This window comes from Apis florea, unplaced genomic scaffold (genome assembly GCF_048593485.1).
Source record: "Apis florea isolate Af1SG1 unplaced genomic scaffold, ASM4859348v1 contig_1914_pilon, whole genome shotgun sequence".
NCBI lineage: Eukaryota > Metazoa > Arthropoda > Insecta > Hymenoptera > Apidae > Apis > Apis florea.
In genome coordinates this window covers 2194852-2210393 of record NW_028256504.1, presented here as the reverse complement: position 1 = coordinate 2210393, position 15542 = coordinate 2194852, and the positions used below count along the sequence as shown (strand labels likewise).

Below are 15542 nucleotides of genomic sequence, written 5' to 3'. Positions count from 1 at the left end.
AAAATATAATTATTATTTTTTTTTATACAAGAGAATAAATTATATATTTCCGTGCAATGAAAATATGAAATAGCATACGTGACGATTGTAATAATTGACGAAAAAAAAATAAGCGAGAAGAGAAAATCGATCTTGAAAGAAACATTTGCTCCTTGAGGATCTTTGTTTCATTTTTATAAAATAAAAATTAATATTTCATTTGCATTACGAGTGTTCAAAACTACGTGTAACAAAATAAAACATTGCACATTTTATCTAAGTTCTTGATTAAATAATATCGAGTTAAGCAATCAGGTTGGAGGATATTATTTTGCATGCACCCGGAGGGGGGGGGGAGGAAGTCAATCTAGGCACAGCACTGAAACCACTCACCCGCTAAGAAAGCAACCCTCATTACCGTGAGTGTTTTGGTTTTCTTTGACTGAGTGACTGAAATAATTATCGTGCGCTTCTTTTCTATCATTATATTGAATTGCGACCATATGCGTTACAAAAATAGTGGATGCATTGAAGGAAATGGACGATCTCGTGTTAATAATAAGATTGTATTGGATCATTTATTTTTATCTCGAAATTTTATTAACGAATTGTTTATATTATAAAATATAATTTTTTTTTCAAAATAAACGATTCAATTGCGTGAATTTTATGTCGAACGAAAGACAAGAAAAGCATTCTATTGTTCATACTGTCCTTGTCTTTCATACGATAAGTTTTACAAGGTTCAAATTGAAATAGTAATGTTTTAAATTTAAAATTTTTTCGATAAAATTAACTTTTTTTTTTGCAGGAAATAACGAACTGCATTAAATATTATACGGTACACCCTATACAAAACGTCTGCGTATGCGAAAATATATGCATACGGTATAATTGCTTTTGGGAGGCAAATATAAAGGAAACAATTTAGGTTATGTTGAACCGTGAGATTCCACAATATTGAGAAAACCTGAGAAACTGGATGGTTAACTTTATTCTTAATTTTTTTTTAATCTTCAAAGCATTCTCGACCAAGGTACGTGTATTTATTAAAAATATCACGAATAATTTATATTTATCGTTTTAAAATTATAATATATATAATATTTATATCTGCTGTTAAATGATGTGTTACTGTATGCATAGGATATCTTCAAATCTAGAGACAAAAACGAATATCGGTTGAGATTTATTTATCGAGTTACAATTAATTGAGATTTGTATTGAATCAAGAGCTATCTCATTTTAATGAAAATCTAAATTGCTCGTAACTTGATAAATAAGTTTTAATTGATATTTTTTTTTTAGGTTAAATTTTCTTTCCTTTACAATCGATTCTGTCTAAAAGTCCACGAACATATTAATATCCTGTATATTATTGTTTTATAATTAAAACAACATGTAATGATATTTTGTTGTTATATAATTAGTAGCGATATTAATTTTATTTAAATTATGCTTTTCCTAAATTCCTAGATTCTAAATTTCGAGATAATTTTTTAATAATTTATAATTTATTTGCAACGTACTTGTTAAAGATCTTAATTGAGAGTAATTAAGAGTAATAAAATTAATTTAATAACGTGGATATAATTATAGTATATAAAATTTTCATTACCATATTATGTATAAATCAATACTCTTATTCTGATGTATTGTTCTATACAATATTTTAATTATATTCCTTAATTATATTCCTTAATCGCTTATTTATATATATTCGAGATCCAATTTTAAATATATTACATGAATTACAATAGAGAGAAATAATTCTTTTTAATATGAGAAAATAAATTTTGATATACGATTATGATTATTTTATTCGATTATTACGTTAAATTAATACACAAAAATATTTCCACGTAATTTCAAAAACGAATAATTGCGAGAAAAATAAATTTTTCCTAAAAAATTAAATCCTCGCAATCGTATTAATATTATAATCGTCATTCATAACCTAAAACGTATAAAACACTTTGAATTAATTTCGAATGCTATACGTCGTGAATGAAAAAAATTAAAAAAATATATAATTTTGTAAATCGAAATCAAATAGTTCAAATACGTAACAAAGAAGGAATACTAACAAAAGAAAGAACGTAAAAATAAATATCGTAATACGAACGGTAACGTGAAACGTGTCAAATTCATGACATCCATGGCCTACTGGCTGCGAATTGCGAAACGGGAAAAGAAGGTCACGTTTCCGGGGTTACCGACCGTAACACGAAAATCCACTAAAAGTGCGCGGGCCATTTAAAATTCTATTTATTTATTTATTTATTATTATTATTATTATTATTATTGATATTATTGTTCCCGTGCACGCTTGCAAATTACAAATTATCGTTGCAAATAAAATTGTTGGAATGTAACACACTAGGAAGGAAATAAAAAAAAAATTAAAAGAGATATCAAGGTTGAAATAACAAAGAATATTTTAAAGCGGAGCGTATAAAAATAAAAAAAAAAAAAAAAAGATCGAAAAAAACGAGAAAATAGTGAAAAAGGCATAAAATTGATAATACCTATTTTCAGGGCTAATATTGTCATACCGTGTTTTATAGTATCCCCGACCGATAAATCAGAATTTATGTCCAATTTTACGTGGTAAAGCTGCGGTATAAAATAGATCGTGGCACGGCTATAAATTGCAAGAGAGAGAGAGAGAGAGAGAGAGAGAGAGAGAGAGAGAGGGGAAAAAGAAAAAAAAATAAAAATCGGCAAACAATATTTTCTCGTGAACAAGGATCCGCTTTCGAAAAACTACAATTTTAAAGTATCGAATCGAGGATGCATCGGTCCAAACATGCTCCTCCTTTTCCTTTCAACAGGTTGCCAGTTGTTCATACACTATACAACACACGCGTCTTTGTTGCACGAGGAGTAGATTTCACGATTTTTGCTCACCGTTTCGGCAAATTGCTTCTTGAAATTGGCCCATAAGAAAAGATAAACGGCAGCTACTAGCACGCTGATCCATTTCACTGCACAATAAAGATATCCATATCTCGTTACATCCGCTTATATACAGAATTTTGACGATAGTGAAAAATAAATTATCAAAAGCATTATCAAAATTCCATTCACTTTTTACTCCCATTCGAGATTATCGTTACGATCAAACCAATGGAGCTCGAATAAAAGATCTTCCTCTCATCCTCTCTCCGCAATAATAATTTCAACTATACTGCTATCTCGAAATATATATTTTTTTGCTTCTCGTTTACCACCCACATTCCGCGCGTTTTACATTTTGTTTAAATCATTCAACATCGAACTCGAACCGTTTTTAAAATCCCTCAAATTTTTTTTCAAATTAAGAATAATCGGGATAATTCTATAATTAAAATCCGTATTGCAATACAACACGCGATACGAGCAATTGTTCACGCTACGATTTATTGGGGAACGCAATATTGCCATAAAACGTCACACGACGGCCCCAATAACTATGACCAACCGATGAAACTTCATCCGTACGAAACTTTCGCGCGCGTGCATGCATAACACGATCTTGTACACACACACGTGTGCAGCTACGCGCGGAATTCGAATACGTGGAAACGTTATACACGAAAGTTGGCTAATTTCGCGCGAAGCATCGGTCACAGCAATGGCGGATTCACCGCCATGATAGAATTCGAAATCCCTCGCATCTCTCCAAGTGGTCAACCATAATCGACCGATACAGACGAATACAGATCACTCGAGTGATCTCTCGCCTTTGAGTTTCCTTTTTAAAAATGGATTTTTTTATTTTTTTTTATTTTTTTTTTTTTGTCTTCTTCTCCCTTGGAAATTAACGAGTAGATTCGCTCGCCACGCTTTGCAGGAGTGGATGTACGTGCACGAGAGCGGAAATCTAACTTTGCCTCGGGCCTCGAACAGATCTCGAAGATTCTGTGGAGAGTAATTTTAATTTATTACAATTTTCCCGACAATTTTTAAATTCCAGAAGATGTTTGCAGCTTTAATTTACCATTCGTTCAGAATTGCGTGAGAAATGCAAATGTTCATCGAAGCAACAATTCGAAATTATCGAAATTATATCGTAGAAAAATAACACTACGTTTTCGACGAGTAGGAGAAAAAAAAATGACACGATTTTTTTATCTGGAATCTAGAAGATAAAACAATATTGTTAAATCAAACGTGACTCGATCCTCGCTAAATCGAGAGCGAGCCTCGTTAATTTATATCAAACGAAACCCACGAAGATCGCCTCGGGAAACCTTGCACTCCAATCTTGGAGGAAATCGATTTCCATTTGTCGCCGCATTCTTCAACACCGTTCAACCAACTTCTTCCATGAATTTATCAAGCGCGTATCTCACCGAGAAACCGGTAAAACGTCTCCTAATTATCGATAATTCCCAAACTTTCCAATTATCCTTCCAACGATATAATTTGCCCAAACTTTTAAAATTATTACACATCTCGATTTATTCCTCGCTTCGAAAAAGAGTAATTCTCCTCTCCCCCCCCGTATAAAATTTAGGGAAAACTATAACAATAATCGCGCTGCATTCAACCGTAAAAGCATTTTTTTTCACCGTATATTTTAAGATAACCGTTGATCAATAATCGACTTTTTCGTCGATCGATTTTTTACAATTAGAAAATTTTAGATATAACTTCGCAAGTAATAATAATAATCTCCTTCCCTATTATCCATTCTCTCCACGTTTTTCGCCATTCTTTCTCGTCGCGGAGAAAAAAAAAAAGAAGAAGAGAGAGAAAAAAAAAAATTTCATTCGCATCGCATCCTCGTTTACCGTTCGAATAATCAAATCTGGGCGAATCACAATTTCATTGACTTTCCGACTCCGTGATTTAATCGGCGATCAATCGGTCGCGAGCGTGGCCGAGCAAGGAGGCCACCACCGACGATCGAACCAATCAGACGAGCGGGAACGTTCCAACTCTTAATTGCTCGTAATTGCATTTTTTTTTCATCCGTTTCGATGCGGTGGATGGACACAGGCCTGGACAGATTTCATATTCTGTATGTAACACACGTGGAAAAGGGAGTTAGAAAGAGAGGGAGAGAGACATGGGTGGACACATCGATTTTCAATTATGGTTTATATTCCGTGGTATCGTCGCATTGGCGAGAGAGGTATTATTTTGAATTAACGTGCCGCATTGCGACTTTAGACCCCGTGCATTCTCTCTGCGGATCTCAGTCTCATGATCGGAAGTTTTAAACTGCTTTGCGCTATTCGGTCGGGGAAATAATTTTGTTACTTTGGGGGAGGGAAATTCGTTTGGTGGAGAAGAGAAAAGGAATGGAAAAATGTCGAGTGAAACGAGGGAATTGGAGGGAAAGAGTTTAGAATTAATTCGATTAATTTTAAACTCGATCCGAATCTGTTTGAACGAATTTATTCAAAATTTAGAAGAGAAGGGGAACGAGAATCGATGCTCGTCAAATATTAAACTCGATCGAGAGTTAAGTCAACTCGTCCCCTTTAATACCGAATTCCAAATAATCGAAAACACGTGTACACGCGTCGCTCTTGAAATTTTTATTGGACACCGTGCAAAAATTACTCCACACACCAAATATCACACAATTTTCACAGTATTTCCTTCTCGTTTACATACATAGTACGATGATATCTTTACAATTTCAAAGATAATCGACAAAAATAACTGTAACACACATATACATATACATACATACATACATACATACATATATATATATATATATATACACGCATAAAAATTTTCACGGTAATATTATTTCCAAGAATATTCCCTCCCCCCCCTTCCTCCTCCTCGTAAAGATAACGAGATATTCACGTAACATTTTCACGGTTGAACGGAGGGGCGGATCGATTCCCGGGTGTGTATACCTGCGGAATACCTAAACAGATAGGAGAAGCGCGGCCAGCCTCCGTTTCCACGCGCCGGCGAAACGAATTCACCTGGCCTGGCTGGCTCTCCGTTTTAAACCATCCCTCCAATCGCAAAAACCTGTTCCGTGTTTCCCTAACGTAACGAGAAAGGTTCTTATCGCGGCTGCCTATAAAGCGACGCGGTTCGTTACAGTATTTCGCGCGCAGCAACCTTTCTCTCTCTCTCTTCTCTCTCCCCCTCCCCCTCTCTTTCCTGCCTCGCCAAAAAGAGCAATTTCTCGCGCCCTTTTGATTCCGTTGCTTTATGCTCTTTCCGTCTCTGTCTCTCTTATTCGAAACGGACGAACCAACTACGATTTTCAGAAGCAGCGTGTACCACGCGTGTATACGCGGATACGGTACAGTCTCGTCGGTAAGTCAGGTATCAGCAAGGTTTTCGTTTCTTCCGGGGAAATATATTGTTTTGGAATTAAGTTGATTGGAATTATTGTACATATTGTTTATTAATGTTTAATGGTAGATCGTTGTTGGATTGGATAACGATAAATTGGATAAACGCGTAGGTTTTATCATTATTATTGCTGTTTGAAAAATAGCGATGAGTATTTTTTTTTTTTTTTTTTTTTTTTTTTTGGAAGAAAAGCGGAGAAACCCGATGAAAATTATCAACTGGGAGGATAAGAAGATCCCTCTGATTGCTGTTCGAATCGTTATTTTCCGAGATATACTTATGAACGAGAATGTACTTTACGCGCCGCTCCACCTGTTTCCAGTTTTTCCAAACCCGGGTCAAAGGAGGAAACGCGCGTGCAAAGTTAAACAAATGGATGAAACGAGAGGGGGAGAGGGGAGGGAGGAAATGCATTTTCCGGAATACTCGCAATTAACGAAATGTACATGGTGTTTTCAAAAAAAAAAAAAAAAAAATACGATAAAATCATTCCTTTCGAAAGCGTTCGATTGATTATTTTTTTTCTCTTCTTTTGATTAAAAAAAAAATAGTTTGGCTCAGGTCCGTGGGCACGCCACCACCCAAAGGACTCACGGGTACCGGGGGTTAAATGGAATAACCGTGTCCCCGATAACCGCAAGTCCCCCTTGCGGGAAAATTATTCTCAACAATGATGACGATGATGAAAAAAGAAAGAAAAAAAAAAAATTAACACCGATTCAAAGAATATTTATTATCTTTTATCTATTAAGAATTCATTTTTCCAACGTATTTCCATTATCCCTCGATTACTCTCCCAGAGTGTATCTCTCCGTTATAGTTAGTACCGATAAATTACCAATAGAGGGCGCCTCGCTCTCAGAATGAAAAATAAAAATCCCACGGTAGCAAGTTTTCCTCAAAGATTACATCGTTTCACGTAAGATTAACACGGATCCTATCCCCGAGGGAATTAAACGAGAAGAACGAGAAACAAAAATTTCCTAATTTTCCTTTCTTCCCTTAAACGGATCCTCTCTCTCTCTCTCTCTCTCCCTATCACGAAACCATATACGTACCTCTCGTTTCCACGGTATATCTCGTTTCCCTTAATGAATAAATGAATCTCGATCAAGGGTAAAACTACTACCAGGGAAGATACAATTATACACTCCTCGACTCCCGTTCTTCAACGGGATTCTCTTCAACAGTTTCAAACGCGTATGAATAATTCATACGGGGCCACGGGGTCCTCGATCATTCTCGCCGGGATCTTCAATTTTTTTTCCCCTCCCCCTCCCCTCCTCCCCCTGTTATCGATCAATCGCATAATTGCACGAAAACGATCGTCGATGCGGAAGGAATGTCGCGAGCGTCAACCCCGATTCGACTGGATACGAGGGAAGAAAGGAGAGGAGAGGAGAGAGAGAGAGAGAGAGAGGGAGAATCGATGCTCCATTTTCCTCCAAGAAATCTTCAGGATTTTAGGTGGCGCATCCCAACCACGAATTTCTATTTTCGCGATGGAAATCCGCGAGTGGACGCTGTTTGCCATTCCCTACGTGCCCTTTACTTTGCCCGGGCTCGTTGTTTGGCTTGCGGCTTTGATTAAATTTATCCCTCCGCTTGGACTTGGACTTGGAATTTTCGTTTTTACCAGGCCGGTGTTGGCAACTGATTAGATCCGGGCCAAAAAGGGAGGGGGGGAGGAGGAGGAGGAGGTTGACTTGATCAGAGGTCATCTTGTTCAAACATTGATATCAGATGTGCAAATAAGTTCTTCTCCCTTCTTTTTCCAAATTCAAGATTTTATTACATAAATCGGGTACAAGATGTATCTTGAACGGTGCACTGGTCGAACGATCGTCGCCTTCCAAATTAAATTCTTTCCAAATTTAAATCTTTCGTAAGATACGAGGAGCGTTTCGAGAGAGAAGTGGCGCGCAAATCATTTCGATAGCCTAAGCTGGAGTGCAAAAAAGTAAACAGCGACGCGAATGACGTTTCTCGCACACGCCATATCGCACGAAATTAACGCGCAGGAGTGGGCGCTCTTAGAGCGCTCGTCACGGCTCTTCTTAAAAACAAAAGAACGCTGTTTCAGATGGCGCCACGAACGGGAAGCGATTCGAATTCGGTTATTACGATCGTGGCAAAAACGTGGGGAAGGAACTTATTTGCGCATCTCGTTTGAATTTGGATTAAAAAAGAAAAAATATTCTCCTCTTCTTGCTATTCTTTTCCTTTTTTTTTTTTTTTTTTTTTTAGAAACTTTTCGTTAGACTCCTTTCTACACGCTGTTAAAATCTTGCACGTGATGTAGAAAAGAAAAGAGAAGAAAAAATAGAAAGTACTCAAAGCCACGGTACGTTCATGAACTGGATCGGATTATCTTTCCCAGGATGTGGTAATCCTGTCATATTAGGAGAACTGCATCGGGCCTAACGCCAGAATGGTTGCGGCCAGTTACGCCAGCAGCTGGGTCGTGCGAGTCGATAACAGGCAGAACCAGGAAATGTGGATCGATAGAGGCGAGAGCCCAACCTTCTCGAATCCGTGATAGGTGATAACTGGTGCAATCTCTCCATCGAGCGAAAAAAAAATATATATATATATCGAACGAGAAAGAAATGGAATTCTATCGATTCGAGTTAACAACGCGATCGATCGATTTGGATCATTGGAAATCCTCGATTTTAACGAAATTTCACGAAAGTTAAATTTAAATCGAATTAAAATTCCATTCCGTGATAAATTCCTTCTATATAATTTAATACCTTAATTTAAACTTACGTGTTAAACCTCGATTAATTAACCTCGTAATGGACGAATTAAAGGCGCGTAAAGTGTGCAACGTTATATCCAAATACAGAGGGGTTGACCATCGTCGAATAACTGAAAAATCGAAGATGGAAAATTAAATTCTTCTCCGTCTCTGATGTTGCGAATCAATCTCGAAGAGGGGAGGCGGGTTTGCTGCTTTCAGCTTTCCGAGGTGTCGATGGCAAAATATTTCATAACCGAGTTTACCGAGTGTTTGGATCGGCCGGGGACGGTGTTACGCGTCAACGTTTTCCCAACTTTCTTTGATCTGTGGCGGATAACGCAGGGCAGGGTGATTCCCCGCGTCAAAGCCATCGAAATGCATGCACCCGCGCCGGTATTACGCGCCCGCTCGCATAAGAGCGCCGATATCCAGGAATAGTTGCGCGTATGCAAATGAGAGAGAACGCGTTGTTACGTGAAACGTTGTTGTTTCGCGTTGTTGCGTTACGTAATCGGATATTTTATTACGCAACGTGTTAAACCGTCGATTTTAATATTAAATTTGCCGGAACCACGAGTTCTCGATCTATTATTCCCCCCTCCTCCTCCTCCTCCTCTTCTTCTTCTTCGATTTCGATTCGATATTTTATCTCGAATATATATATTTGGGGATGATTTTTTTTTTTTTGAAAAAGTCGTGGAAATGTTTGAGAGAAAATTTTTCTCCAACCTAACGAAGATAAATTTCCTCTTATGCAAAATTTACGACTGGCGTGTAATAACGATCGGTAAATAAATCGTTATATCGCTTAATTCGCCAAATTTACGATATATACACCCCTCCCCTCCCCACTCCTTGGTCCGGGAGTAATTTCGATTTACGACGCGCCGATAAAGCAGAGCGCGCTAATTAACCTTCGTAAATACTTCATAAGTACATTTTCGAAACAACACTTGGCAGCAACCACTCCCTCGATTATATTCAAAATTTCACGTATCCGTGAAATAATCGCGCGAATCCATTTGCAGAATTATGGCGCACTTACGGTGGAATTATTGCTCTCGTTTCTCCGCGGATCGAATATTCGACGAGCGTTCGTCGGCCGATCGCTTCGAGCGATTCTTTGCGACTGAAAATTTCTTAATAAGGATATATATTATACGGAGAAACGTACGCACGATCGATAATATTTACAACGATACTCGCTACGTGATAATATCGTTAATAGGATATCTTTCTTTCTTTCTTTTTTGAAACCATAACTGTTGAGTGTTTATACACGTGTAAAGACGCGACTTACACCTTGTTTATTTACGCGTGAACGTTTCGATTCTGTTTTGTACCGAATCGATATGCGATATAACGAGCTTAGTGTAGTGGAACAAAGGCACGCAACGTAATTTATCTTTTTTTATTATTAATTATATATTCTTTTCGCAACGATTAAAAATATCGACGATACTATTTTTAAATATACAAATTTTATCTCGATACTTTTTACGAATTAATTATCCTGCCTATAAAGATGCTAAAAAATGATCGTACTCGTTGCAATATACTTTATTACGCAAAATATTTTTCCAAATATTAAATTCCTTCTTCGCAAATATTCCATGCGATTATCGCGACCTCCTCTTCCTTTATTATTTCCAACTTTGCATAACGGATGACCAAATGACACGTTGCGAAAGGGCGAAGGCTAGGAACTATAGAGACGCAAGCGAGGGTGGTTGAAAAGTTAGGTTTACGTGGAACGCAAATGACACACTTGCACGAGCTCTCTCTATTGTTCCCCGACATTTCGCTGTCTAGACACTTGTTACGATCGATGCCATTTACCGACAGTCCACCCTCCCTCCCATATTCGATACGTCTTTTATACTCGTTTACACTCGTTTTAAAGAGCTCGAATTAATATAATTGCCTCGAGACAGAATTATCTTCCCTTCAATTGTAACTTTTTCGAAAATTATTTATTTATTATTCGTTCTCTTTGTAATTATTAATTACACGTAATATCGCCGATTTAAGAGGAAGAAGAGTAAGCGTTTCTTCGTTAATTTAGAAAATTCGCGTGGACGGATCGAGATGGCGCGGCTAGTTGTGTGTAGCAGCATCGATCCAGAGGCGACACCTGTGACAAAAGCAACCTCCTCGTTTCGGGCTACGGCACAAAGGATGCGTGTGAAAATTTAATCATGCATGCGTTCGCCTGTCGACACCTGGTATATACACTCGTTTAAAATTGAAGATCGAACACTTTGTCTAAACTGTATACGGATTGCGGCGGTAATTGAAAGTTCGCGCAAGAATAATCAATTTCGCTGGGGAATCGAAGTTTCTTATAAAAATATATGAAATATACGACGAGGATTATTTACGAGGAATAATCGTTGCTTTTTTTTTTTTTTTTTTAATGATTATTACCGAAATAATTTGAAATTTATGCATTGTTTGTATTACATTCGCGCGTATATCGTTTCCTTCTCGCTCATTCGCAACGCTCTAGTTTCGTTAATATCGACACCGTGATTGTCAGAAATTACCGGAATAACTCATCTTCGTTTAACCGGCCCAATTTACCGGTCCTCCATACATTTACATGGATTTCGTATGCAAATGGGTTAATATAGCCCCGCGATCAAAATTGATTTATGAAAGTGCTCGGTTTCTGTTATAAGGTTCTGTTATAAACTGTCAAATTTAATTCCTTTAATTTAATTTGACAAAAAAAAGAAAAAAAATTAAAACTATTTTACAAACCTTCGAACAAATTCTTTTTCTTACGGAAAAATTAAGATTCCAGAAAAAGAAAGGAACGATCCAAAAAGGATGGAACGGTGAGAATAAATCAGAACAGCTCTCCCTTAAACACGGGAACGATCGGGTTAACAGAGTCGTCTGTTACGTTGGGAACACGCTCGTTTCCGTTCCGGAACTTGCACTCGGTAAAAGCAAACAACAGTAACCGAAGTTGATCGCCGGCGCAAGTGATGCACGCGCAATTTCGCGGCCTCGTAAAAATTTCATAAAATGGCGGAACGACACGCGCCACGGTAATTGAAATTTTATTGCCATCCCTCTTCTCGGCAAAGATTCTCGAAACTCGGAATCGGGAGAGGCCGATTATTTCCGACTCGACGAGCATCCTTCTCTCTCTCTCTCTCTCTAAGCGATGTCTAAGAATGTTTGAGGGAGAAATAAATAAGAAGAAGGATGGACAAATTTTTCCTTCTTTGTTTCCCAACTTTGTTAATCTTTTAATTTTTATATAATGATTTTTCACTCTGAAAAGTTACATTATTTCGAGATATATCCGAAACTCTCTGCACTTTTCGAACGAAGTGTTGAACACATACTTTTATGTTAAATGTACTCGAAATCGATAAAATTTGCCCAAATTTACAAAATTAAGCCGTGGAGCTTAAAATGGATCTCTGAAAAGTCGTTCCAGAACAGTCGTTAAAAAAAAAAAAAAAAATGTGCTTTTAGAAGTCGGAAATGGGCGAAAAAGCGGCGCGAGAGGCTGACCCCTTCTCTCTCTCTCTCTCTCCTCCCCCCTCCGGCAGTTATTCTCACTGAAGTTTAATTGCAAAGTAATTGCGCGGGGATGAAGATTCATGGAGGTGGAATTTCACGAGTTTAAAACAACATCATTCTTAAAAAAAAAAAATCTCTTCCATTCCTTTTCTTTTCGCTTGTGTATATATCTGTGTGCATGTGTGTGTGTGTATTTTGCCAAGTTCGCTTTTCCAAGTTTCGCGATGACACTTGGTAAGACGTGGCGGTAAACGTCGCCATAACAGTGTTTTCCAAACACTGCGAAATACCTTAAAAATACCATTTCGGGCGCTGGAGAATCTTGAATCTTTGTGTAACGTGTTCTCAATCATTCCGGGTAAAGAAAGTGCGGAATGTTTATTAAAAAATGTAAGACACATTTGACAGAGTCGATTCCAAACGAAAGTATGGAAGCTGATTCATCAAGTTGCGAAATAAATAGTTGAAATAGAGCGCTGGTGTCCCCCTCCCCCAAAGATAGCGTCCCACATTTTCTTTTCAAAAAGGCAAATCTGTCAAATTTCAAAAAGAAGAAGAAGAAGAGAGGAGACACAAAAGAAACGCTTTTAACAATCGTCCAATCTGCCTTCACCGTTGCATTAAAAGTGAAACGAGCGGTGAAAGCAATCCAAGTTAGAGGCGTCGAAAAGTGAAACGTGTCCTTGGAGAAATTTTCGATTCTCCTATCCTTTTTTGTCGAGGAAACATCGGTGGTTATACTCGATTCACAAAGGACAGCCTTCTGCGTTCCTTGCTATTCCAAATTCGAAATTTCTCTCGATCCCATTAATACCTCGTCCGAATTTCTGTTTAAATGCTTGCAGTTTAATTCCTCTCGTTAATTCAACTTGGTATATTGGTGAATACCGACCTCTTGCCCTTGCAGTTCGTGCAACGAACGAAGGAGACAGTGGTTCTTAACGCCATGCTCGCATTAAGAACCGCGACGAAATAATGAAATAAAATTCTGCTAGCAACTCGAATGTTTGGAAAGGATGAATGAAAGTTGAAATGTAAAATGACACGTATATAAAGCTTGGGCAAGTTAACGGTCGCGTGGCGCTAGTGTGTCGTTTCAAATAAGTCCAACCGAGTAGAGGAGGAAATGTAATTGTTTTGAAATGTTACGCGTGCAGTTTGGTATGAATTTTTATAAATCAACGATTGATAAAACATTTCACATGGATCTCTCTTAATCTTCTTCGTGGTAATTTTTAATGATAGAAATTGATCGATCAGAAAAAAAGATCAGAGTCGCGAGAATTTTAATTAAGGGAAAAATTTTATAAAAAATTCCAATCCATCATCAAAATTTCGTTCGTGGGATAAGAATCGTTTTTTGGTTAAGAACCACTGATCCGAAAGGGGGAGGGAGGGGGGGGGGATGAATACAGAACTCATTGCATTACGGGGAGAAGTTGCAAGGTAATACCTTCTTTCTCTCTGCGGAGAGGAACAGTTGATTGCATTTAGTCGACGAGAGATATTTTCAGAGGCGGTTACAAATATTTGCCACGCGACGACTCTCGTTTGGAATGGAATAACGCGAGGATGGATTTTTTCTATTTCTTTTCTTTTTCCTTTTAGCGTATCGAATTATAATTATAATTCCTCTTTTATTTTAATTATTCCATTGAAAATTATTTTGCCGTTAAACACGATTCCCTTACGTGATTAATTATTAAAAAAAAAAAAAAGAAAAAAGAAGAAAGGATCGCATTGCCTTTCGAGTTAATTTTTTTTCGAATTTTCCATTTAAATCGCCCGAAGGTTAAGCAGGATTAAATCGTTTTCTGATATCCGAGGAATCTTCTTTGTGCGTGTAATTAACTCTCGTTCCAATTATTCGGCTCACGGAACTCGGGCAATGCCGGCAATTTTCCCAGTTTTAAAAAGTTCCTGGAAGGAAATATTTTTTATCGAACAATTGGATTGAATCGTACTTCCACGCCCGGATCAAAATATTCTAGGGAATCTAGGGAACACACGACCTATAAACCTTTCGCTTCGAAACGCGTGTAATTTCAATTTTTCGAAACAGAGGTTCTCAACCAGATTGACTCCTCTCTATTGCAAACATTTCTCCGACACAAAAGTTCACAGTCAAGTCTTAAATTACAGAGGATTACAAGGAACACGAACTCGAATAATCAAATAAATCAAATGTTACTGATATTCCTCTAAAAAAAAAAAAAAAGTAATAAATACAATTAATTAAATTAAATAATAAAGTTGCAATTGATATATGAATTGATTTGAAGGAGGAAACGAATCCAGTTTCGGGAATATTAATTAATTTCTGGATATTAAGACGATCCCTTAACAGATAATCCGATGCAACTCACCGACATCGATTATTATAATACGTTTCGCGATAATCTCGACGCGTAACGTTTGTCGGGGATACAATGATCGTCTGCTTTATTAGCATATCGCGCGTTAATTCACCCCCTATTCCATTCCAATTGGCAATCCGAATAGAATTCGCATCGATTCTTCTTCTCCATTCTTCTCTCTATTCTGAAGGATAAATAGAAGAAAGAAAGGGAGAAGAAAGGAAGATATGCGCGCGTGTCTCTGGAATGTTTCCCAGACAAAGTCTACTAAATGTTTGACTCTTGAGAGAATTCGCCCTGCTAGAAAATGCAGAATGGTATTTCCTCTTTCGAGATACATCCCCTCCACCGCCCCTCCATCCGTATAAATCTTTACCAAACCCTTTCTCCTACCACGTATGAATACGTGAGAGATTTCATTCAATGAAGTCTCGACAAAGATATTTCTATTTTTATCTTGTTCCCTCGGTCCCGTTTTCTCGAAACTCGATAACAACGAGATTCTTCCATTCTTCCAGATCAAACTTAACGTTTCTCATCAACGTCCCACGAGATTAGGCTTAAATTCGACTCGCTCGTTTTTATTTAATGCATTTGTTTTC

The 15542-nt window shown here is 37.4% G+C and overlaps 2 long non-coding RNA genes across 2 annotated transcripts in view; one reads left to right on the top strand and one right to left on the bottom strand.

Moving 5' to 3' along the window:
• LOC105737375 (uncharacterized) overlaps positions 1 to 15542 on the bottom strand; it is a 94285-nt gene that overhangs the window by 50558 nt on the left and 28185 nt on the right. The window lies entirely within an intron of this gene.
• On the top strand, positions 343 to 1795 carry LOC147658611 (uncharacterized). Its single transcript, XR_015293934.1, has 2 exons — positions 343 to 722; positions 791 to 1795. It is a non-coding gene; the product is annotated as an uncharacterized LOC147658611 (long non-coding RNA).